The sequence below is a fragment of the Nuphar pumila genome, chromosome 13 (genome assembly GCF_984573655.1).
Source record: "Nuphar pumila chromosome 13, dmNupPumi1.hap1.1, whole genome shotgun sequence".
Lineage (NCBI taxonomy): Eukaryota > Viridiplantae > Streptophyta > Magnoliopsida > Nymphaeales > Nymphaeaceae > Nuphar > Nuphar pumila.
Window position 1 is genome coordinate 55,306,504 of NC_143261.1, and position 23,516 is coordinate 55,330,019.

The window sequence follows — 23,516 nt, forward strand, 5'->3', positions numbered from 1 at the left end:
AATCAAAGAAAATATATATGCAATGAAATGAAGACAGAAGTTGAAAAGAAATGTGAATCACTGTTGTAAATTGAGGATGGGATCAACAACTATATATGCAATGAAATATGGGTTGTTGGTAGTAACATCAGGGTGTAGTCGAGACACCCATGGCAGGTGGTATGGAGGGAAGGACGAAGTGGAAAGGGGAACAATGCATGGCTGGTGGCAGGATTGGAACTGCATAGTGCCTTTTGTAGAAAATTCTGCAAACTGCTGTGGAGGCCCTACATGTTGTGAGGTGCCAATATGATAAAGGGAATCACCATGGGGATTTGAATGGGGCTGAGTGTATATGTACAGTGAGATGATGAAGGTGTAGTATAGGGGATGCATCATTTGCTGTAGAGACTGTGATAGCTCACAGAAATGATGGGTGTGGTAGTTGAAGTAGGCATCACAGCAGGTGTGCCACAGTGGAAACACTTATGCAAGGTTCATGATGAATATGCAACGGGATACCAAGGTGTTGCTGGAGATTTAAAAATTCAATACAGTGGCTGTGCTGGAGCATATTTGATAAATAGAACATACGCTAGAACAAAAATGTTGAAACTGCTATTATGTACTTGATGAAAAAGAAATTAAGAAAGCGTTTAAAAAACAGAAAACAATCACCGTGAAGGGCAGCGATTAATGAGAGCAAGAGGCATTTTAGAATCATTACTTCATAATAAACAAAGACATGGTAAAAAATTCAAATGTAAGAAACAATTAATTGTAAAACAATAATTATGACACCCTACCTAACACCGCCATTGCTAATCATGCCCTAACTTTGTTAATGATATACTGATATAAATTGACTACTAGTGTATATTTGCTGCTAATCGTAACTTTCATCGATTGCCTTAACCCTAACCCACTGCTGTAGACATCATGCCATGTTGCCTTGATACTACCAAAACCAGCATTCTGTGTTAACACAAGATACACTGACAAAGGCTAACACCTACATTATAATACATACCCATAATCTAACACACTGCCAATATACCTATCCGACAATGTTTAATGTCCAGCTTTCAATTACACTGGATACATTACATCCTATTCATACTGAAGATACAATTTGATTGCTACTCGTATTTACAAAAAAAAGAACTGTCACACCATACCATCGATATATAAGTATTTTACACAAGCCGACTACCTCACACGACGCTAACACATCCTGTTGGAACAACTTCATTAATGCTAACACTTACTAACTATATACTGATTGTCATATTCTGCACTAGCATTTGATAACCAATGCTAACCCACTTGATGTTCTTCTATAGTAACCAAATTCCACCTCCAGGCTTGGAGATGACATGATAGAACTCATATGTAACAATGTCCAATGATAACTGGTTGTGAAGCGACTAGTATGTATGCAGTGGTGATGGGGGATAGGTGGCTACAGCAGGGGATGATAGGGAAGTTAATGGCAGAGGATGATAACGTAATGTTGTACCGAACTAGCAGAAATGGGAAAGACTAGTGTTGGTTAAAATGTGTATTTGCAGCAGAAACTGTAATGAAATATGTACAGGGACCAATATGCCTTGGGGGCATCACATAGATGGTTTAATCATTGTAAGTCCACCGAGTACTCTAATTACTAAGTAAATTTATCATCTAAACAATGGGATCAACTGATAACAAAAGAACTAATTAAATTTTATTATGAAATAACTAAGTACTTCAACTACGAAATAGCTAACAACCAGCTAATTACTTAACTATCTAGCTAACAACTTAATTAATGGTTAACAGTTTACTTAATTAATAGCTAACAATATCTAATTAACTAATCAGTAAAAGTTACATTGAAACTCAATAGAAATCATAATGGAAATCAGTTTAATAATCAGTAAAAAGAAAATCCTGTTAAACTCAGAAATAACAACAAGCCTAGTTAATGAAACTTAGTCAGCGATGCTCAACAACAGCTAAAGAACCTACCTGACGAGCTGGTCCCTGCTTAATCTCAAATGACTGGTTGCAGGGGTTGTGAAATCAACTAAACTTTCAGATGCAAGCAGTGCTGGAGCCACTTGCTATGAATCAAGTGGGCTTTGTTCTGGTCAATGATGAAGCTTGCTGGGCTCGACCATCTGAATTATGTCCAAGCTCTGCTTCACTGCGGTGTGAAGGGAGGGAAGGTGGTGTTTATGCATAGGCTGCGAGCCATTGACAGTATGATATGTGATGGGCGCGGTAATCAAATTCACAAATCCTGATACATACAATTCATGAAAAGCATCAAATGTTGGGCAAGTGAATGGATACAGATGCAACGTGGGTGTGCTTATGTACAGATGATGAACAGTATAAATTGCAGGAAAGTATTCTAACAATCAAATACATGATGTGGGCTAAATGACAGGAGGATGATTATTGATAAAGTATATATCAACTTTTTGCAGTTCATAAAAGAAATAAATAAGACATTTTCTGAGTTCAAAGGAACGAAACCAGGACACTGTTACAGAAGAGCAGATGGCCAATGTTTGCTTGAGATGGAAAATACTCGCGAGAATGCAGGAATCCAATTCTCAAGGTCGAAATTGAATATGCTCCAGACTGACGCTGTACATTTTGGGATCACTCTTATTCAAGAGAACGAACTCATAGTGACCAAACCCAGTAGTTTGAAAAATTCAGATGTCTTGCCCACATCTGATGGTTTAGATGATCCGTTCTAAATCTCCATCCATAGTTATTAACCAATGCTGAACCAACTTTGAGTCCATCTCAAAATGATATACCGACACTTAGGTAGAGAGTAACTTCAACAGCTTCAAGCACGGATCACCCAACAGCCATAGTTTAGACATTCATCCAGCACAACCAAACCATGAATATCAATCGACAAGTGAAAAGCAGAGCACTCAATAGACAAAAGAATATCACTTCCTAAAACAATGCCTTCATCAATCTTGGTTTTCTCAGAAACCCATTTTGCGAACCATCTATTATAAAATAATGTAAAATATTCAAGCCATCAACAGAAAATGTAAGCCCCAGATCACAAACCAAGCTTAGAAAGGAACCAGAAGAGATCATAGGTATCGCTCAGTCTCTTAAGAAGTAGTAGATTATGCTGAAAATATGTTGTATGTGACATTGCAAGTTAATTACCTATTCCCAAACATGTGGCGAGCTGGTAGGCAGAGGAAGTTGGAAGCTCATCAGCTACGCACGATACCTTCTGCAAAGTGCCTTCCCTAATGACAACTGACTGGCCTTGATAGCAGTGGATCAATGGATTTTAGTATAGGATTCTTGGTGAGTTACTAATATCATAACTGTCAACTAGCAGGATCATTATTATCATCACCATATTCTTCTCTTCGTTTCTTTCCAAGCAGTAACAGCATCTTGACTTTGAATTAATATTGGAACAAACGAATAGCAACAGGAGATAACAAAAAAGAAATAAAACAGACCACCTAAAGAAGAGATGCAGGGGAACAATGAATGCTATCCAAACGAAAACTTATGATGATCGGATATCAACAAAGATGCCTATAACGTAACTTATGATGATCGGATGTATCCGATATATATACACGATGTGTCCAAAGATATCCAAACGAAAGGGAAATCTAGCAAAAACGATATCATGCTATATTGAACTACATAATAAGCACAAAAGAGGTAAAAAAAAAAAGGTGAACTAGTGATGTTTAAATAGAAAGAATGGACAGGATGCCAAATACACCCATAATGAAGACATCGGCTAAACTACTCAGGTAAAATAAAAAAAATATAAAAAAAATAAAAAAAAATGCAACCATGAATGGAAGTGATCACAACGAACCCATACACCCACGCCATGTTACAGAAATTAAAGAGGGGAATAATAAAAAAAAGGAAGCAATAAAATGAGAAAAACAGAAAAGAAAGAGAGAAAAAAAAAAAGAACAGAAAATGCAAACAGGAAGTCGTGAGAATAAAGCAGGAAAATCAAGTTTGGAACAGATATTTCATCGAAAAACTAAGGAAACTTGATAAACACAGAAAGAATTTATTGGAATAAACATTCCATTGATTGTAGCAAATGGAGGATTCGACCCTGCTGTATGCAGGACGATCCTGTCATTAGTGCTCTTATAAGAAAATGGAAAAAAAGAAATGAAGAAGAACAACGGAAATCAAGACGAAGGAACACTGAAAATAAAGGGGAAACGATGTTTTTTTAAAAAAAAAAGGTGGAAAAGAGAGAAAAATGGTTACTTACCTGTAATGGGTTATGAGATTGAACGATTGTTTTTTAGCCGTCGTTTCACAGAAATCAGGTAATCGAAGAAGAGGAGGTGATGTCTTTTGATCAATGCTTGCTAGACTATGGATTTTCAGTCGATCAAAGGGAAAAACACAGGGAAGAAGAGGAAACAGGGGAAAGAGGAGGAAGGAAAGGAGCGGGGAAAACTTCAAGGGAGAAGCATCGAGGATTTAACATGGAGGGGTGAAGCGCGGATGGGTTGAGGAGAGACCCGCGTGATCTTTTTTAAAGGGGACGATTCGAGAGGGTGATCGGTTAGAGATCGACGGGAGAGGTAGGAGAAGGCGGGTGGTTCCGCGATGGGTGGTTCGGAGGGGTGCGATGGGGAAGAGGGTTTCAGTGGATGGCTCGTGAAGGGAAGCCGAGAGGGGAAAAGAGAAAGAAAAGGGTTTGGAAGAGGGTTTTCCAGAGAGGTTTTGTGAAGGCTGAGAGAGAGTGACCCTATCAAAAGAAAAAAACCGAATTAGGGTTTTTATTTTCAAGCATGTCTTTCTACTTTATAAAATTTCCAAAACGAGGTTCTTTTTATAAGATTTTTTTCAAAAAAAAAGATAGACTTAAATAAAAGATGATTTTCAAAAGGTGGTTCTAAAAGCTTATTATTATATATATATTTTTTGTATTTTCTTTGTGTTTTTCCGATTTTTGTATTTTTGACAAAAAGACTTTAAAACTAGGGAAAATGAGAGATTAAAGACTATTTTTGGAAAAAAAAAATTTTAAAAATATTTACAAAAGAGGGGTTTTCTGAGAATTTTAACGTTGTTCTTTTGAAAATCCTTCAGAAAATGGGTTAGAAATGAAAGATTGGGTCTGGTTTCCAACAAATCTGAGAAATGAATGGAAATTTTATAAAAAATTTGACCTGATTATTTAAAAGATGGACCCAAGGGCAAAGAAGGAATTTTTGGATTTTTAGAAAATTTGGGGTGTTCACAGATGCCCCTCTTTGCTGCTAAGTCGGTTGCGAGCCGAGCTTAGCGGCAAAGAAGACACGCCAAATTTTCTTAAAAAAAAAAAAATGCCCCAGTCAAAAGGTCTAAACTGGGTGTGAAAGAATCAGTTTTTTAAAAGATTTATTTTTCAGGTTTTGTATCTTACTCTGAAAGGGTTTTTGGGAAGAGAACGAAATCCTCGAGAATGAAAATAATCTGGATAGAAGAAAATGAAGAAATCGTGATGGGATTCTTGGGATGAATATCCTAAAATGATAAAAAGAGAAATTTTGAAGAAGTCTCAAGGTTGAGACGAAGATAAGGATTTTTGAAAAGAACATAGGCTTAGCCCTTAACTTGGATGGGACATTTTTGAAAACTAACCTCGTGGGACGAGGTTCAAGTATAATTCTTTATTTGAATGGATATACAAAGTATGGATTCCTTGATGGGGAAAACCATGATGGGACTGGGAGAAATACCTCACTTAGAATGAGACAACTCTCTTTGAAAAATATAAAGAATGCTGGGTTGTATCAAAATAGATATTGAGCATTTATTTCATTTTTTTGATAACTAGAAAATTTTGCCAACAAGATGAAATTGCAATTGATTCAAAAATGCTTGAAAGTGTGCACGTATGTGCGAAAGATATTCCCTCTTTTACCTAGAGTATTTCCTCCAAAATGAGGTTAACTCCTTGGATTCTAGAGTTTAGATTCAAATTTTAAAGTTGTTGAGTTTCTTCAAGGAAGTTATCCATTTCCTTGACATGAATAGAGAAGAAATACTCTTAACTTCATAAAGGCCAGCAGTGAAAAGACATTGATGAAAGGATTTCGCATAAGAAAAGATGATTCCTGGCAATTTTGGCAGTTTGATATCCTGAGGCTTTTCCCATAATGATCTTTTGGCACTTTTTTTGGGACATTGAGCTTTCTTGGGTTTCTACATCATCCTTCATTTGGATGTTTCCTGACTTTTCTTTTTTTCTTCGGGAAAGGGTACATCACAAACTCCGTCATCTTGGAGATGCTTCGATCCTTCTTTTTCTCGGGAATTATACTGGGTCATTGGTTAAAAATGACAGCAGCAATCAAATATTTTTTAGGGTTTGTCGGGAGGTTCATCACACTCGCCTTCATCTTGACGGTGATCTGAACTTTTCCTGGAAGAATCCGTCACAAACTCCGTCATCTTGGAGATGTTTCCAATCTTCTTTGGCCCCGGGGATCTACTCGCTTAATTCACCTTCATCTTGACGACAATTGAGAGATCCCTTTTGCGGATATTTGATTGAAGCTTTGAATGAATGAAATGAGGAGATATGGATTGAGTGGGTTCTTTTTAACGCTCAGGATATTTCCACTGCCTGATTGCCATAAAGTCGACTTAAAACATGCGTCATAGCTATGATCAATATCGATTTGTTTCTAGCTTTTCAACATCATTGAATATTTCTTTTGATAATCATACCAAGGATCTTTCTTGCATCCTCTTGGTTGACCAACAGAGAGAAGATTTGAATTTTCACTCCTTTTCGCAAAAAGCTTCACCCTTTTGAAAAAGAATACTAGAGGTAATCTGAGGTGATTCTTTTTGTGCAGTAAAATATTGGAATCAAGACATATTTTAGCAGATTGGCAAAGTTTTCGAGAATCTTTGTGAAATAATCACTCAATATAGATTTTGATAGGACCTCGGGCTGAACATCTTTCATTTTGGCAATCTTGATCAGTAAAACTGGGTTTTACGAGACCAATCTTAAAGAATGAGGTTTAAGTAAAGAATCTTGTAAAAGAACTTGGTAAAGGAATTTTTGGTAAAAGGACTTTGGTAAAGGACCAGTGTTAAACTGGAATTTGAGAAGGATTTTGATAAGGGAAGATTTTGGTAAAAGACTTTGGTAAAGGATTTTGATAAAAGACTTTGGTAAAGGACCAGTGCTAAACTGGAATTTTGAAGGACCAATATACACATTGGAATTTTTTAAGGACTGATTGAGATTTTGAAGGACCAATTTATGAAAATTGGAATTTCGAAGGACCAATGTAAACATTGGAATTTTGGGAGGACCAATTTGTGAAAATTGGAATTTCGGAAGGACCAATGTAAACATTGGGATTTTGAAGGACCAATTGGGATTTTGAAGGACCAATTCATAGAATTGGGATTTGGAAGGACCAATGAAAAACATTGGAATTTAATGAAGGACCAATTTGGGATTTTGAAGGACCAATTTGTGGAACTGGAATTTGAAAGGACCAATGTAAACATTGGAATTTGATGAAGGACCAAATGAGATTTTGAAGGACCGATTCATGGAATTGGAATTTGGAAGGACCGATGAAAACATTGCAATTTGATGAAGGATCAATTGGAATTCGAAGGACCAACGTGAAACTGGAATTTTGAAGGACCAATTTGTGAAAATTGGTATTTTGGAAGGACCAATGTAAACATTGGAAATTTGAAGGACCAATTTGGGATTTTGAAGGACCAATTCGTAGAATTGGAATTTGGAAGGACCAATGAAAAACATTGGAATTCGATGAAGGACTAATTGGAATTTGAAGGACTAATTCATAGAATTGGAATTTGGAAGGACCAATGTAAACATTGGTATTTGATGAAGGACCAATTGGAATTTGAAGGACCAATTCATAGAATTGGAATTTGGAAGGACCAATGTAAACATTGGTATTTGATGAAGGACCAATTGGAATTTGAAGGACCGACGTAAAACTGGAATTTTGGAAGGACCAATTTGTGAAAATTGGAATTTTGGAAGGACCAATGTAAACATTGGAATTTTGAAGAACCAGTAAAAACTGGGATCTTGAAGGACCAATTTATGAAATTGGAATTTGGAAGGATTTTTTATGAAGGACCAGTGCTAGACTGGATTTGGAAGGACTAATGTGAGAATTGGGTTTTACGAAGGATTTTGTAATGAAGGATCAGTGCTTAGACTGGATTTGGAAGGACCATTATAGAAGGTTGCGCTGCTTCTATGAATGGTTTCAGGATTATCCCTTATCCTGAATGGGAATGAAGGGATTTTAAAGAGAATAAAACTCAATTTTGGACATTCAAGAAGATGGAATATATAAAAAGGGAGGACCCGAGCCGGAACCTAGATTTTCAAGGTAAAAGATAAAAGAGAAAATTGAGTTTTGAAAACTTAAATTTCTAAAGAACCAATTGTTTTTCAATGCGAGGATTGGATTCAAAAGGAAGTCGAAGTCGGAACTCGGAACTTCAAACAAAATTAATAGACAAAAAACCCGAGCTGGAACTCGGTTTTCTAAAGAAATAATTGATTTTCAATGCGAGGATTGGATTCAAAAGGAAGTCCGAGTCGGAACTCGAAACTTCGGACAAAAAATAATAGAAGAAAAACCCGAGTTGAAACTAGGTTTTCTAAAGAAATGATTGATTTTCCAATGCGAGGATTGGATTCAAAAGGAAGTTCGAGTCGGAACTCGAAACTTCGGACAAAAAATAATAGAAGAAAAACCCGAGTTGAAACTCGGTTTTCTAAAGAAATGATTGATTTTCCAATGCGAGGATTGGATTCAAAAGGAAGCCCGAGTAGGAACTCGGAACTTCGAACGAAAAATAATAGAAGAAAAACCCGAGTTGAAACTCGGTTTTCTAAAGAAATGATTGATTTTCCAATGCGAGGATTGGATTCAAAAGGAAGCCCGAGTCGGAACTCGGAACTTCAAACGAAAAATAATAGAAGAAAAACCCGAGTTGAAACTCGGTTTTCTAAAGAAATGATTGATTTTCCAATGTGAGGATTGGATTCAAAAGGAAGCCCGAGTCGGAACTCGGAACTTCGAACGAAAGAATAAAAGAAGACCTGAGTCGAAACTCGAATCTTTAAAAGGAAAAGATAAAAGATAAAAGAAAACAATTGGTTCAATCAGAACCAAAGGGAAGCCCGAGTCGGAACTCGAAACTTCAAATGAAAAGATGAAAGGAAGACTCGAGTCGGAACCCGAAAAGATAAAAAGAAAATTAAAAGATGATTCTGGTTTATCCCTTAACCTGAAAGGGAAAGAAGGAATAAAATTGACAAATTCAACAAAATTTGATAAAAGGTTGATAAAGAATTAAAAGAATTGATAACAAATGAAAAAGAATCAATAAAATTGGTAAAGAATCAGAAATAAAGACAAAGATTGACAAAGATCTAAAAGAATGGTGAAGCTTGATAGAAAAATTAAAGATACTTGGAAGAAGATGAAAGACTTCAGGATTATCCCTGATCTTGAAGGAAGAAGGACCTCGCGGGACGAGGTTCAGGTTTACCCCTTAACCTGAGCGGGAAATTGAATAAAATTTATAAAAATGGGGAAGAATTTAAAGGAATTTATTTTGAACAAGAATTCTCATAGGTAGCATTGGTGCTCCTATGAGGGGTCTCAGGATTATCCCTTATCCTGAATGGGAAAAGAAGGAAAAAAAAAAGAATACCTCATGGAAAAGAGGCATCAGGTTTATCCCTTAACCTGAAAGGGTAATTTTTTAAAATACGAATTTGACGAGAAAATTTTAACAAAATCAATGAAGGATCAATAAAATTGACAAAATTAATAAAAAATTGATAAGACTGATAAAATCGCCAAACAAATAATAAAAAGAAAGAGTTGATTGAGAAAAAAAAATTTTGTTTGATCCTGCCTGCATGTGGGATCTTTTAAGAAGTAGGAGAAGAATACGAGGAAATCATCTTTGAAAAGATGATTAACTGCGAGAGCTAATCTTTGAAAGGGGATCGTTCATGAGAGATCATCATGAGGGTTTAATTTTTTTGAAGCAATGATTTGAAAATCAATTTTTAGAAAATATGACCAACGCGAGGGTTGATCTTTGAATGTAATGATTCGAAACCAATTTTTAGAAAATATGATCAACACAAGGGTTGATCTCTAAATGCAATGTTTCGAACCAATCTTTGAAGATAAAACCAACACAAGGGTTGACCTTTGAATGATTTGAAACCTATTTTGGAAGATAAGACCAATACAAGGGTTGATCTTTGGATATAAATGTTTCGGAATTAATCTTGGGAGATAAAACCAACACAAGGGTTGACATTTTAATGCGATGGTTCGAAAACTTATTTTTTTGAAAACACGATCAACTCGAGGGTTGATTTTTCAATGCAACGGTTCGAAAACCTATTTTTGTTAATATGATCAACACGAGGGTTGATTTTTCAATACAACGGTTCGAAAACCTATTTTTGTTAATATGATCAACACGAGGGTTGATTTTGACAAAGGTTGGACCAAAGAGTATTTGAACTCTTTGGTCATCATAATGAAGACTTTCAAAATTTCATGATTTTTGGAAAAAAAACCCTCATAGGTAATATCATTTCTCTCATGAATGATGTCAGGATTTTGCCCCGCATTATGAAAAAGAACATGAATTTAATGACAAGAGAATATTTTGAAGTGTAAATGTAATTTTTAACAAAAGATGCCCCAATATGACAAAGGTATGAAGGAAATTGACATTTCATTTATAAGTAACTACTGAAAACAAGAACTTGACTATTTACAAGCATGTGACCAAAAAGATCGCAAAAGACTAGGGCTGACTTGCCCCTACAAAACGACGGGAAAAAGCAAAAGGAAGAAAGCAAGAAAAGTTTTGATATCATCAGTTCTTTGAGTGATCTGGGAAAGGCTTTGTTAGGACGGCGGGCTACTCTTCTTCTTCGTCCTCTATTAGAAGATTTTTATCAATGCAATCCTGGATGATGTTCTTTAGGACGAAGCAGTGCTCGGTGTCGTGCCCCACTGCCCGGTGGAACTTGCAGAACTTGTCATTCCATTTTCCCAGGGAGACCAGAGGATCAGCAACTCTCGGGAGTTTAATCATATCTTTGCTCAGCATATACTCCAAAACTTGTTCGAGGGACTGTTCCAGAGCAGTGAATTGGCGGTCATAACCCTAACCTTCACGTTTTATCTTTTCCTTCTGCTTGGCGGGAACTGGCTTGTCATTCTGCTTGAAGGGTTCCTTTTGTTGACCCATCTGCTTGGTCTTGTTATCTTTGTTGCCACTGCCCCCAGAGTTAGCTGAAAATGTATAATTCACCTTCTTTTTGAGGTCTTGACCGCCCTTGACGAGAGTGATGCCCTCATAATTCCCATTGTCCATCCCCATCTCGAGCCACTCAGCTCGTTCGATAAGCTCTATGAATGATTTAGAGGGGTAAGTGGAAATGAGGCTTCTAAGAGGCTGAGAAAAATTGTTCAGGATAACTTGGAGTGCGTGCTCCTTTGAAATGGGGGTTCTCATCTTGTTGCAGGTATCTCTCCACCTCCGAATGAAGTCTACAACTTTTTCCTTATCTCCTTGTTTTAGGTTATACAGGCGATTGAGGGTCGGAAGTGCCTCAGTGTTGAACATGAATCTTTCCACGAACAAATTAACAACTTTGTCAAAATTTTGCAGCTCGACGGGGTTGATGTGCTCCGCATACCATTTCGCGGCTACGCCTTCTAAGCTGCGAGGAAAGCACAAGAAGAGGGCTTGATTGTCTTCACTGAATCTGGTACATTCGGCGAAGAACATCGCGAGATGGGCTTTTGGATTGCCGGACCCATCGAACTTAATAAATTTTTGGGGGAGATCTTCCAAGCTGCTGTCCCCATCTAAACCAAGGTAGAAGTCCTGTCTGGTATATACCCTCTTTCCCTTATCTCGGATCTATAGGTCTTTGACCATCTTTGTCAATATTTGAACTGAGTCTTCCGTTGTGACTCCATCTTTAGGCTTGTTGATTGATTCAGGTTCCTCTGCCACCTTCTTGACTTGTCGCAGGTGTTTTGGAACAAATACAAACTGTTCTTCCTCGGAATCCTCCTCTCCTGACTCCGTACCTTCAGAGGTGGTGTCTTGTTGAACCTTCTTCTTGCTGATCCTGACATGCTTCTTCACTGGCTTCCTTTTGACCTTGGTTTTAGAGGATGTTTTCTTTGAATTTGCCCCAGCTTGCTCGGACATCATTTTTGCCATCATCTTTTGAAAGATTTTATACATTGCTGGGTCGACATCATCCTCATCTGAATCATGTTTTCGGGACAACCTGGGAGAGTTCATCTCTTCCACTTCGCTGTTATCGTGCTGCTGAGCTGCCCTTCTCCTTGCTCTCGTTTGAACCATGATTGGAATGTTGGTATTTTCTCTGGAGAATAAATGAAGGTTTCAGATCAAAGAAATTTTGAAAGGAAAAGAGATAATGAAAGAGAATTTTTAAAGAGATCTCTCGATAAAAAGGATTTTATATGGAGAAGATGGAATATACGAGGAAGAGTATTTTTGAAGATGACAAGACCTTGAAATATTTTTTTAAAATTGCAGGCAGGATCAAAAGAATTTAAATAAATCAGAAGAAGAATAATACGCCTGGACTTTTGAAAGATAGGGGAAAGAATTTAAAAGAATGTCCAGGGTTTAAGAAATTTATGAGAGAATAAAGAAATAAGAAATATACCATCCTGGATTTTGAGAAAATAAAAGAATTTTTATGAAATAAATATCCAGGGTTTTGAAAGATAAGAATTTTCAAGATAATATCTACAAAAGAATCAATTTATATAAGCAATGATGCACAGAATAGCACTCCCTAGAAGCTGACTCTAAATGCAAATTTTGAAAAAGGCTCGTAGGACCTTAATCCTAACTCTAAGGATTTAGATCATCTGATTCCAATCAAGATACGCCGATATACCCAAGCCGAAGCTCGAATCACGTGGCATAAGAATTATTTCTCCGGTTCTAAGGTAATGGCTTCCCAACATCCTTGAGCACCTACCAATATACCTCGGACTATGGCCCTTAGGTACGTGGTAGGGGGGCGCGAACCCAAATAAGTTGTCCAGTTGTGAGGCTCTCTCCCGAACTATGGTTCAGTGAGACAGCCCAACAACGTGAAGACCGGGACAATATAGGTAAGGAGGTTTTCAAAATATGTTCAACATGCAAGAAATCAGATGGCTCTAATGCAAGTCCTAAAGAGATAGATTAAAATGAAAAGAAGCATACACTTGCATTCATTGTTTTTGCATTCAATCCTTAAAATCGAGGAGAGTTGTATTTAAGACCTAAGTCTAATGTGAGCATGAAATAATCTCCTCAATATAGTCCTACCAAACCATACCTAAATCCTATATGCAATGATGTCAGCTTAGGATAAAATCTAGGCTCCAAAGGTTTGCATGGAAATATAGCTGACATATATAGAATAAAGACTTAGATAATGTCAAAGCAAAAGAAAATGCATTAAATTCGACCGGACAAAAATGGGTCCCATCACAGTCGCCAAAACTGTGATCATCGCAAAATTTTTCCTCTCGTAATATTCTTTCTCTCCCTTCTCTTTTCCTTTCTAACCTCTATTTTCCTCCTATTTGAAGGGAGAAAAATAAAAGAGAGAAAAGAAGAGAGAAGAGAAAAAGAAAGAAGTGAGAAGAGGAACTATTTTGTGCGGTCTCACTTGACCTTAATTTTTGAAAAAGATTTTAAAAGATTACTCGCCTCCGTTTTTGAAAATGTGCGGGAAAATGGAGAGACGGGATTCGCTCGTCGGTACGAGGTTCGACCGTTCCTGGCGCCTTTACCAGGGGTAATCGAACCAATGATCGAATCTATGCCTTTTGCTTTGCCTAAATATAATCTAAGAATTTATTCTAACTCTAAATGCACAAAGAATCATGCTTGTGCAATGCAAGAATGTATGCTCATTTTGAAAGATGTTTTGAAAATTTCCCAAGTTTATGAGATAAACTTGATAAGGGAGTGAAGAAATGTTTGAATCTAACTTTAGAACTTGAGATAGATCAGAGAAGTTCCAAGTTTTCGAAGTAAATTAGAGTTTGGAAGAATAAATCTTTAATTTTGAGAAAGAATGATTTGAAGCTTTGAAAATGAAGTTTCAAAGTCGGAAAATGGATTTTGAATTTGAACTTGAATTTAGGAAAGGAAATGAATACTTGAGATGGATTTGAATTTAGATTTTGAAGTTTGAAATTTAGAATAGATCTGAGGGATCCAGATGATATTAAAAATAGAGATGAATTTAAGGAATGATCTGTAGATGGATTTGGATTTGAATCTGGAGATGAATTGGATTTGAAAAGAAGTTGGACTTGGGAATGAAAATTGGATTCTGGATCTTGGAATGGATTCAGATCTTAAAGTCTGAGATCCAATGTAGAATCAGACTCTTGACCCTAAGATGGAATATGGATCGGAAGTCTGAGATCCAAAAAGTGAAATTGGATCTGAGATCCAAAAGTAGAATTAGACTCTGGACCCTAAGATGGATTTTGGATCTGAAGTCTGATATCCAAGGTGAAATTGGATTCTGGATCCTAAGGAGGAATTGGATCTGAAGTCTGAGATCCTAAGGAGAAATTGGATTCTGGATCCTACAGAGGAATTGGATCTGAAGTCTGAGATCCAAGGTGGAATTGGATTTTGGATCCTAAGATGGATTTGGAGTTTAAATTCAGAAGATGAATCAAGAATCTCAAAGTTAAATTGAACTTTGATTTTGATTGGAGTATTTGAATATAAATGAATTTGGAATTTCAAAGTCAAATTGAACTTCGAAATCTGATTTTAATTTGAATATAAAATGAATTTGAAATCTCAAAGTTAAATTGAACTTTGAGATTTGAAAAATGAAATTGAATTTTAAAAATGATAAGAATTGAAGATAGATTGAGGAAGGTATTTACATCACTTGGAGTTTTTGAAAAAAAAAGAATTTTGAAAATATGATGCAATTCTATCCTAAATGATGAATGAATTTAAATTTTTGAAATTGGATTTTGAAAAGCTATTCCATTCTTTAAATGAATTAAAACAAGATTGAAGATATAATACATTCTTGACTATGGTCATTGAATGTATTATATAATAATCTGTATTTAAATTCAGGTGAAGAATAAAACACATTTGGTGCTTTTATAGAATTTAAAATGAAATTAATTCTCAATATACCCTGACTATGGCCATTGGTATATATTTTGAATTAATTTTAAGTTAAATTCTAATAAAAGAAGAAAATATTTGAGTAAATATGATAAATTTTGAAAATGGATCCAATGTGGATCCAATGTTATTTCGTAAAAGATAAAAATACTAAATTTTGTCCACACCCTGACTATGGCCATTGATATGGATCATCAACTTAGGATTAATTTACCTCTTACAAAATGGTGCACGTGCCATTGTGAGATTTTGAGAAATAAAGGAAAAATGCATGAAGAACAAATAATTCATGATGTTTACAATGTTCATTCATTCTATCTAAAACAAGAAATGTAAATGTTTCTCATCAGCATCTAGCTATCACAACTTTAAAATTGGGATAATGAAATCTTAATTTAAAGAGGGATTTCAACAGATTTTACATATCTCCTGCAAGGGTCAGGTTAGCACAGGATAAGAGATGTAACTAGAAGGAAGTTCACCAAGTATCATACTGATATGAGGCTTTTACATATATTATGTACTAATGAAGATCATATTTGATAAGAAAAATGCATATATATAGGGTTCTAGGCTAGTAAAGAGATTTGAAATATACATGCAATACCCTAAGAAAAGAGAAAGAAAAAAAATGTAACAAACTGCTAAAACTATTCACAGCAACCTGCTGGAAATTACCGCCTTTACAGGTTTACAATGATCACTAACTTAGAGACATTCATACAGAGGGACATTGTTAGTGTTGTACTAAATACTGTGAAATCACATAGAAACTGCCAACCGATTGACAATATGTAGGTAACAAAAGGGGTTGTATTGCACAACTACAGCAAGATGAGATGGGATGAATCAAAGAAAATATATATGCAATGAAATGAAGACAGAAGTTGAAAAGAAATGTGAATCACTGTTGTAAATTGAGGATGGGATCAACAACTATATATGCAATGAAATATGGGTTGTTGGTAGTAACATCAGGGTGTAGTCAAGACACCCATGGCAGGTGGTATGGAGGGAAGGACGAAGTGGAAAGGGGAACAATGCATGGCTGGTGGCAGGATTGGAACTGCATAGTGCCTTTTGTAGAAAATTCTGCAAACTGCTGTGGAGGCCCTACATGTTGTGAGGTGCCAATATGATAAAGGGAATCACCATGGGGATTTGAATGGGGCTAAGTGTATATGTACAGTGAGATGATGAAGGTGTAGTATAGGGGATGCATCATTTGCTGTAGAGACTGTGATAGCTCATAGAAATGATGGGTGTGGTAGTTGAAGTACGCATCACAGCAGGTGTGCCACAGTGGAAACACTTATGCAAGGTTCATGATGAATATGCAACGGGATACCAAGGTGTTGCTGGAGATTTAAAAATTCAATACAGTGGCAGGTGGCTGTGCTGGAGCATATTTGATAAATAGAACATACGCTAGAACAAAAATGTTGAAACTGCTATTATGTACTTGATGAAAAAGAAATTAAGAAAGCGTTTAAAAAACAGAAAACAATCACCGTGAAGGGCAGCGATTAATGAGAGCAAGAGGCATTTTAGAATCACTACTTCATAATAAACAAAGACATGGTAAAAAATTCAAATGTAAGAAACAATTAATTGTAAAACAATAATTATGACACCCTACCTAACACCGCCATTGCTAATCATGCCCTAACTTTATTAATGATATACTGATATATACTGACTGCTTGTGTATATTTGTTGCTAATCGTAACTTTCATCGATTGCCTTAACACTAACCCACTGCTGCAGACATCATGCCATGTTGCCTTGATACTACCAAAACCAGCATTCTGTGTTAACACAAGATACACTGACAAAGGCTAACACCTACATTATAATACATACCCATAATCTAACACACTGCCAATATACCTATTCGACAATGTTTAATGTCCAGCTTTCAAATACACTGGATACATTACATCCTATTCATACTGAAGATACAATTTGATTGCTACTCGTATTTACAAAAAAAAGAACTGTCACACCATACCATCAATATATAAGTATTTTACACAAGCCGACTACCTCACACGACGCTAACACATCCTGCTGGAACGACTTCATTAATGCTAACACTTACTAACTATATACTGATTGTCATATTCTGCACTAGCATTTGATAACCAATGCTAACCCACTTGATGTTCTTCTATAGTAACCAAATTCCACCTCCAGGCTTGGAGATGACATGATAGAACTCATATGTAACAATGTCCAATGATAACTGGTTGTGAAGTGACTAGTATGTATGCAGTGGTGATGGGGGATAGGTGGCTACAGCAGGGGATGATAGGGAAGTTAATGGCAGAGGATGATAACGTAATGTTGTACCGAACTAGCAGAAATGGGAATGACTAGTGTTGGTTAAAATGTGTATTTGCAGCAGAAACTGTAATGAAATATGCACAGGGACCAATATGCCTTGGGGGCATCACATAGATGGTTTAATCATTGTAAGTCCACCGAGTACTCTAATTACTAAGTAAATTTATCATCAAAACAATGGGATCAACTGATAACAAAAGAACTAATTAAATTTTATTATGAAATAACTAAGTACTTCAACTACGAAATAGCTAACAACCAGCTAATTACTTAACTATCTAGCTAACAACTTAATTAATGGTTAACAGTTTACTTAATTAATAGCTAACAATATCTAATTAACTAATCAGTAAAAGTTACATTGAAACTCAATAGAAATCATAATGGAAATCAGTTTAATAATCAGTAAAAAGAAAATCCTGTTAAACTCAGAAATAACAACAAGCCTAGTTAATGAAACTTAGTCAGCGATGCTCAACAACAGCTAAAGAACCTACCTGACGAGCTGGTCCCTGCTTAATCTCAAATGACTGGTTGCAGGGGTTGTGAAATCAACTAAACTTTCAGATGCAAGCAGTGCTGGAGCCACTTGCTATGAATCAAGTGGGCTTTGTTCTGGTCAATGATGAAGCTTGCTGGGCTCGACCATCTGAATTATGTCCAAGCTCTGCTTCACTGCGGTGTGAAGGGAGGGAAGGTGGTGTTTATGCATAGGCTGCGAGCCATTGACAGTATGATATGTGATGGGCGCGGTAATCAAATTCACAAATCCTGATACATACAATTCATGAAAAGCATCAAATGTTGGGCAAGTGAATGGATACAGATGCAACGTGGGTGTGCTTATGTACAGATGATGAACAGTATAAATTGCAGGAAAGTATTCTAACAATCAAATACATGATGTGGGCTAAATGACAGGAGGATGATTATTGATAAAGTATATATCAACTTTTTGCAGTTCATAAAAGAAATAAATAAGACATTTTCTGAGTTCAAAGGAACGAAACCAGGACACTGTTACAGAAGAGCAGATGGCCAATGTTTGCTTGAGATGGAAAATACTCGCGAGAATGCAGGAATCCAATTCTCAAGGTCGAAATTGAATATGCTCCAGACTGACGCTGTACATTTTGGGATCACTCTTATTCAAGAGAACGAACTCATAGTGACCAAACCCAGTAGTTTGAAAAATTCAGATGTCTTGCCCACATCTGATGGTTTAGATGATCCGTTCTAAATCTCCATCCATAGTTATTAACCAATGCTGAACCAACTTTGAGTCCATCTCAAAATGATATACCGACACTTAGGTAGAGAGTAACTTCAACAGCTTCAAGCACGGATCACCCAGCAGCCATAGTTTAGACATTCATCCAGCACAACCAAACCATGAATATCAATCGACAAGTGAAAAGCAGAGCACTCAATAGACAGAAGAATATCACTTCCTAAAACAATGCCTTCATCAATCTTGGTTTTCTCAGAAACCCATTTTGCGAACCATCTATTATAAAATAATGTAAAATATTCAAGCCATCAACAGAAAATGTAAGCCTCAGATCACAAACCAAGCTTAGAAAGGAACCAGAAGAGATCATAGGTATCACTCAGTCTCTTAAGAAGTAGTAGATTATGCTGAAAATATGTTGTATGTGACATTGCAAGTTAATTACCTATTCCCAAACATGTGGCGAGCTGGTAGGCAGAGGAAGTTGGAAGCTCATCAGCTACGCACGATACCTTCTGCAAAGTGCCTTCCCTAATGACAACTGACTGGCCTTGATAGCAGTGGATCAATGGATTTTAGTATAGGATTCTTGGTGAGTTACTAATATCATAACTGTCAACTAGCAGGATCATTATTATCATCACCATATTCTTCTCTTCGTTTCTTTCCAAGCAGTAACAACATCTTGACTTTGAATTAATATTGGAACAAACGAATAGCAACAGGAGATAACAAAAAAGAAATAAAACAGACCACCTAAAGAAGAGATGCAGGGGAACAATGAATGCTATCCAAACAAAAACTTATGATGATCGGATATCAACAAAGATGCCTATAACGTAACTTATGATGATCGGATGTATCCGATATATATACACGATGTGTCCAAAGATATCCAAACGAAAGGGAAATCTAGCAAAAACGATATCATGCTATATTGAACTACATAATAAGCACAGAAGAGGTAAAAGAAAAAAGGTGAACTAATGATGTTTAAAAAGAAAGAATGGACAGGATGCCAAATACACCCATAATGAAGACATCGGCTAAACTACTCAGCTAAAATAAAAAAAAAATGCAACCATGAATGGAAGTGATCACAACGAACCCATACACCCACGCCATGTTACAGAAATTAAAGAGGGGAATAATAAAAAAAAGGAAGAAATAAAATGAGAAAAACAGAAAAGAAAGAGAAAAAAAAAAGAACAGAAAATGCAAACAGAAAGTCGTGAGAATAAAGCAGGAAAATCAAGTTTGGAACAGATATTTCATCAAAAAACTGAGGAAACTTGATAAACACAGAAAGAATTTATTGGAATAAACATTCCATTGATTGTAGCAAATGGAGGATTCGACCCTGCTGTATGCAGGACGATCCTGTCATTAGTGCTCTTATAAGAAAATGGAAAAAAAGAAATGAAGAAGAACAACGGAAATCAAGACGAAGGAACACTGAAAATAAAGGGGAAACGATGTTTTTAAAAAAAAAAGGTGGAAAAGAGAGAAAAATGGTTACTTACCTGTAATGGGTTATGAGATTGAACGATTGTTTTTTAGCCGTCGTTTCACAGAAATCAGGTAATTGAAGAAGAGGAGGTGATGTCTTTTGATCAATGCTTGCTAGACGATGGATTTTCAGTCGATCAAAGGGAAAAACACAGGGAAAAAGAGGAAACAAAGGAAAGAGGAGGAAGGAAAGGAGCGGGGAAAACTTCAAGGGAGAAGCGTCGAGGATTTAACATGGAGGGGTGAAGCGCGGATGGGTTAAAGAGAGACCCGCGTGATCTTTTTTAAAGGGGAAAAGGGGAAGATTCGAGAGGGTGGTCGGTTAGAGATCAACAGGAGAGGTAGGTGAAGGCGGGTGGTTCCGCGATGGGTGGTTCGGAGGGGTGTGATGGGGAAGAGGGTTTCAGTGGATGGCTCGTGAAGGGAAGCCGAGAGGGGAAAAGAGAAAGAAAAGGGTTTGGAAGAGGGTTTTTCCAGAGAGGTTTTGTGAAGGCTGAGAGAGAGCGACCCTATCAAAAGAAAAAAACCGAATTAGGGTTTTTATTTTCAAGCATGTCTTTCTACTTTATAAAATTTCCAAAACGAGGTTCTTTTTATAAGATTTTTTTCAAAAAAAAAGATAGACTTAAATAAAAGATGATTTTCAAAAGGTGGTTCTAAAAGCTTATTATTATATATATTTTTTTTGTATTTTCTTTGTGTTTTTCTGATTTTTGTATTTTTGACAAAAAGACTTTAAAACTAGGGAAAATAAAAGATTAAAGACTATTTTTGGAATTTTTTTTTTTTAAATATTTACAAAAGAGGGGTTTACTGAGAATTTTAACGTTGTTCTTTTGAAAATTCTTCAGAAAATGGGTTAGAAATGAAAGATTGGGTCTGGTTTCCAACAAATCTGAGAAATGAATGGAAATTTTATCAAAAATTTGACCTGATTATTTAAAAGATGGACCCAGGGGCAAAGAAGGAATTTTTGGATTTTTTGAAAATTTAGGGTGTTCACAAGGGTCTTATTATAAAACATGATTATATAGCTTTATGAGTTTCATTTAACCAAAAATTGGTTATGTAGGGGGGATTACTGGAATTTATGGGGGCACTATCTATAATTAGTGGTGAATTAAATTTAATCTTATGGAACACCTATAAATGAAGACCATGGTTATGGCAGCTCATATGATAGAGCATTTTGTGCTCAGTAAGAGGATTGTGGAGAGCCCCACGGTTAGAGATTGACTTAAATAGCTCAATTGAGAGAACATGTGTCACTACAAGAAAATATGTTATTAGCGACGGAATTATTTCGTCGCTAGTTAGCGACGGTTTACCGAGCGAAACACATCCGTCGCTATAATCGCTGAAATTTATGAAAATAGTGATAAACTATATCCCGTCGCAAAATCCATCGCTAATTAGTGGTGGATTTTGCGACGGAATACTTGGTCGTAACGGCCGCAGCGTTTGGCGACGGTGTTTGCGACAGACAATTTACCGTAGCGACGGACTTGGCGACGGAATATATTCCATCGCCATTTACTTGTTTTTGATTTACGGCTGCTTAGCGACGGAATTTCTCCGTCACTAATTCGTCGCTAAGTGTTGCATAACCCTATCCCAACCCGCTTTTCCTTTCCTTATTTTGCTGTTGTCGCTCCCGCCAGCCGTTCGTCGTTCCTGGTTCGCTGTCCCCCGCCAGACATCGTTTGTCGATCGTCGTTTGTCGATCGCCGCCGCCCGAAGACAGGTTCGCCAGCCGTCCCCGCCGTTCGTCATTTCCGGCAGTGGGTTTAACCCCCTGCCTTTTCGGCAGGGGGGGTCGACCCCTAGCCGGAAAGGCAGGGGGTTTAACCCCGTGCCGTGCCGGAAACGCAGGGGTTTAACCCCGTGCCTTTCCGGCAGGGGGTCGACCCCCTGCCTTTACGGCAAACGCAAGGGGTTTAACCCCTGCGTTTCCGGCATGGGGGGTCGACCCCCTGCCTTTCCGGCAGGGGGTTAACCCCATGCCGGAATAGGCAGAGGGTTAACCCCTTGCGTTTCCGGCAGGGGGTCGACCCCCCCTGCCTTTCTGACAGGTCAACCCCGGCAGGGGGTTAACCCCATGCCGGAACAAGCAGGGGGTTAACCCCTTGCGTTTCCGGCAGGGGGTCGACCCCCCATGCCGGAAAGGCAGGGGTTAAACCCCTGCGTTTCCGGCATGGGGTGTAACGCCCCAAAATCGTGGACTTGAAACCTTTTATGAAAAAGGTTGAAAGCTTTGAAATCAATCATTTATCAGAGTTTAAAACAGAAGTTCAGCGGAAGATCAGGTTCAAAAAACAAGTCCCTAGACCTTGGGCGCATTACAACCAAAAGCAGATTTCCCCTTACAAACCGATTTGCAATTCAAATAAATATTTTTTTGAAATGAAAAGAAGAACCACATTTTTGGTAATACAGTTTTAGAAATCCAGAGTTCTAATAAAAAGATATGCTTTCAAAGAAACCTTATACCACAGCTATCAAAAGAGTCCCCAGGAGCACAACATCAGGAAAGGGCATTGCCTTGAATGCATCGTGTCATCGTGCCATCGCAAACTGTATCAACCTGTTCACCACCTGCCCAGAAAATGGGTCAGTCTCATAACAGACTAGTAGGGGTGCAAGGGACAAGAAAGAACAAAAGCTACAATAAGCAAGATAATCGCTAGATCAAGCAGGAAAAGCACAACCTATTCACCACCTTGCCCCTCGATTTGCCTTTGCATTAGCATGTGCATGGGTTTGTCCCTTGTTAGCCTGCACTCTCTGAGTGCAGCTTCGAGTGCATAGTGTATATCGTTTCACTTGTCTTACAAGCCACAACACACACTTATGCACATAGTTATGCTTTTCCTGCTTGATCTAGCGATTGCAGCACCCCGAACGGAAGCAGGGGTTGATCCCCTGCCGGAAAGGCAGGGGGTTTAACCCCTGCTGGAAATGCAGGGGTTAAACCCCCTGACTTTCCGGCTGGGGGTCGACCCCCCCTGCCGGAAACGCAGGGGGTCGACCCCCCCTGCCGGAAAGGCAGGGGGTTAAACCCCCTGCCAAAAACGACTAACGGCGGGGACGGCTGGCGAACCTGTCTTCGAACGGCGGCGATCGACAAACGACGATCGGCAAACGACGTCTGGCA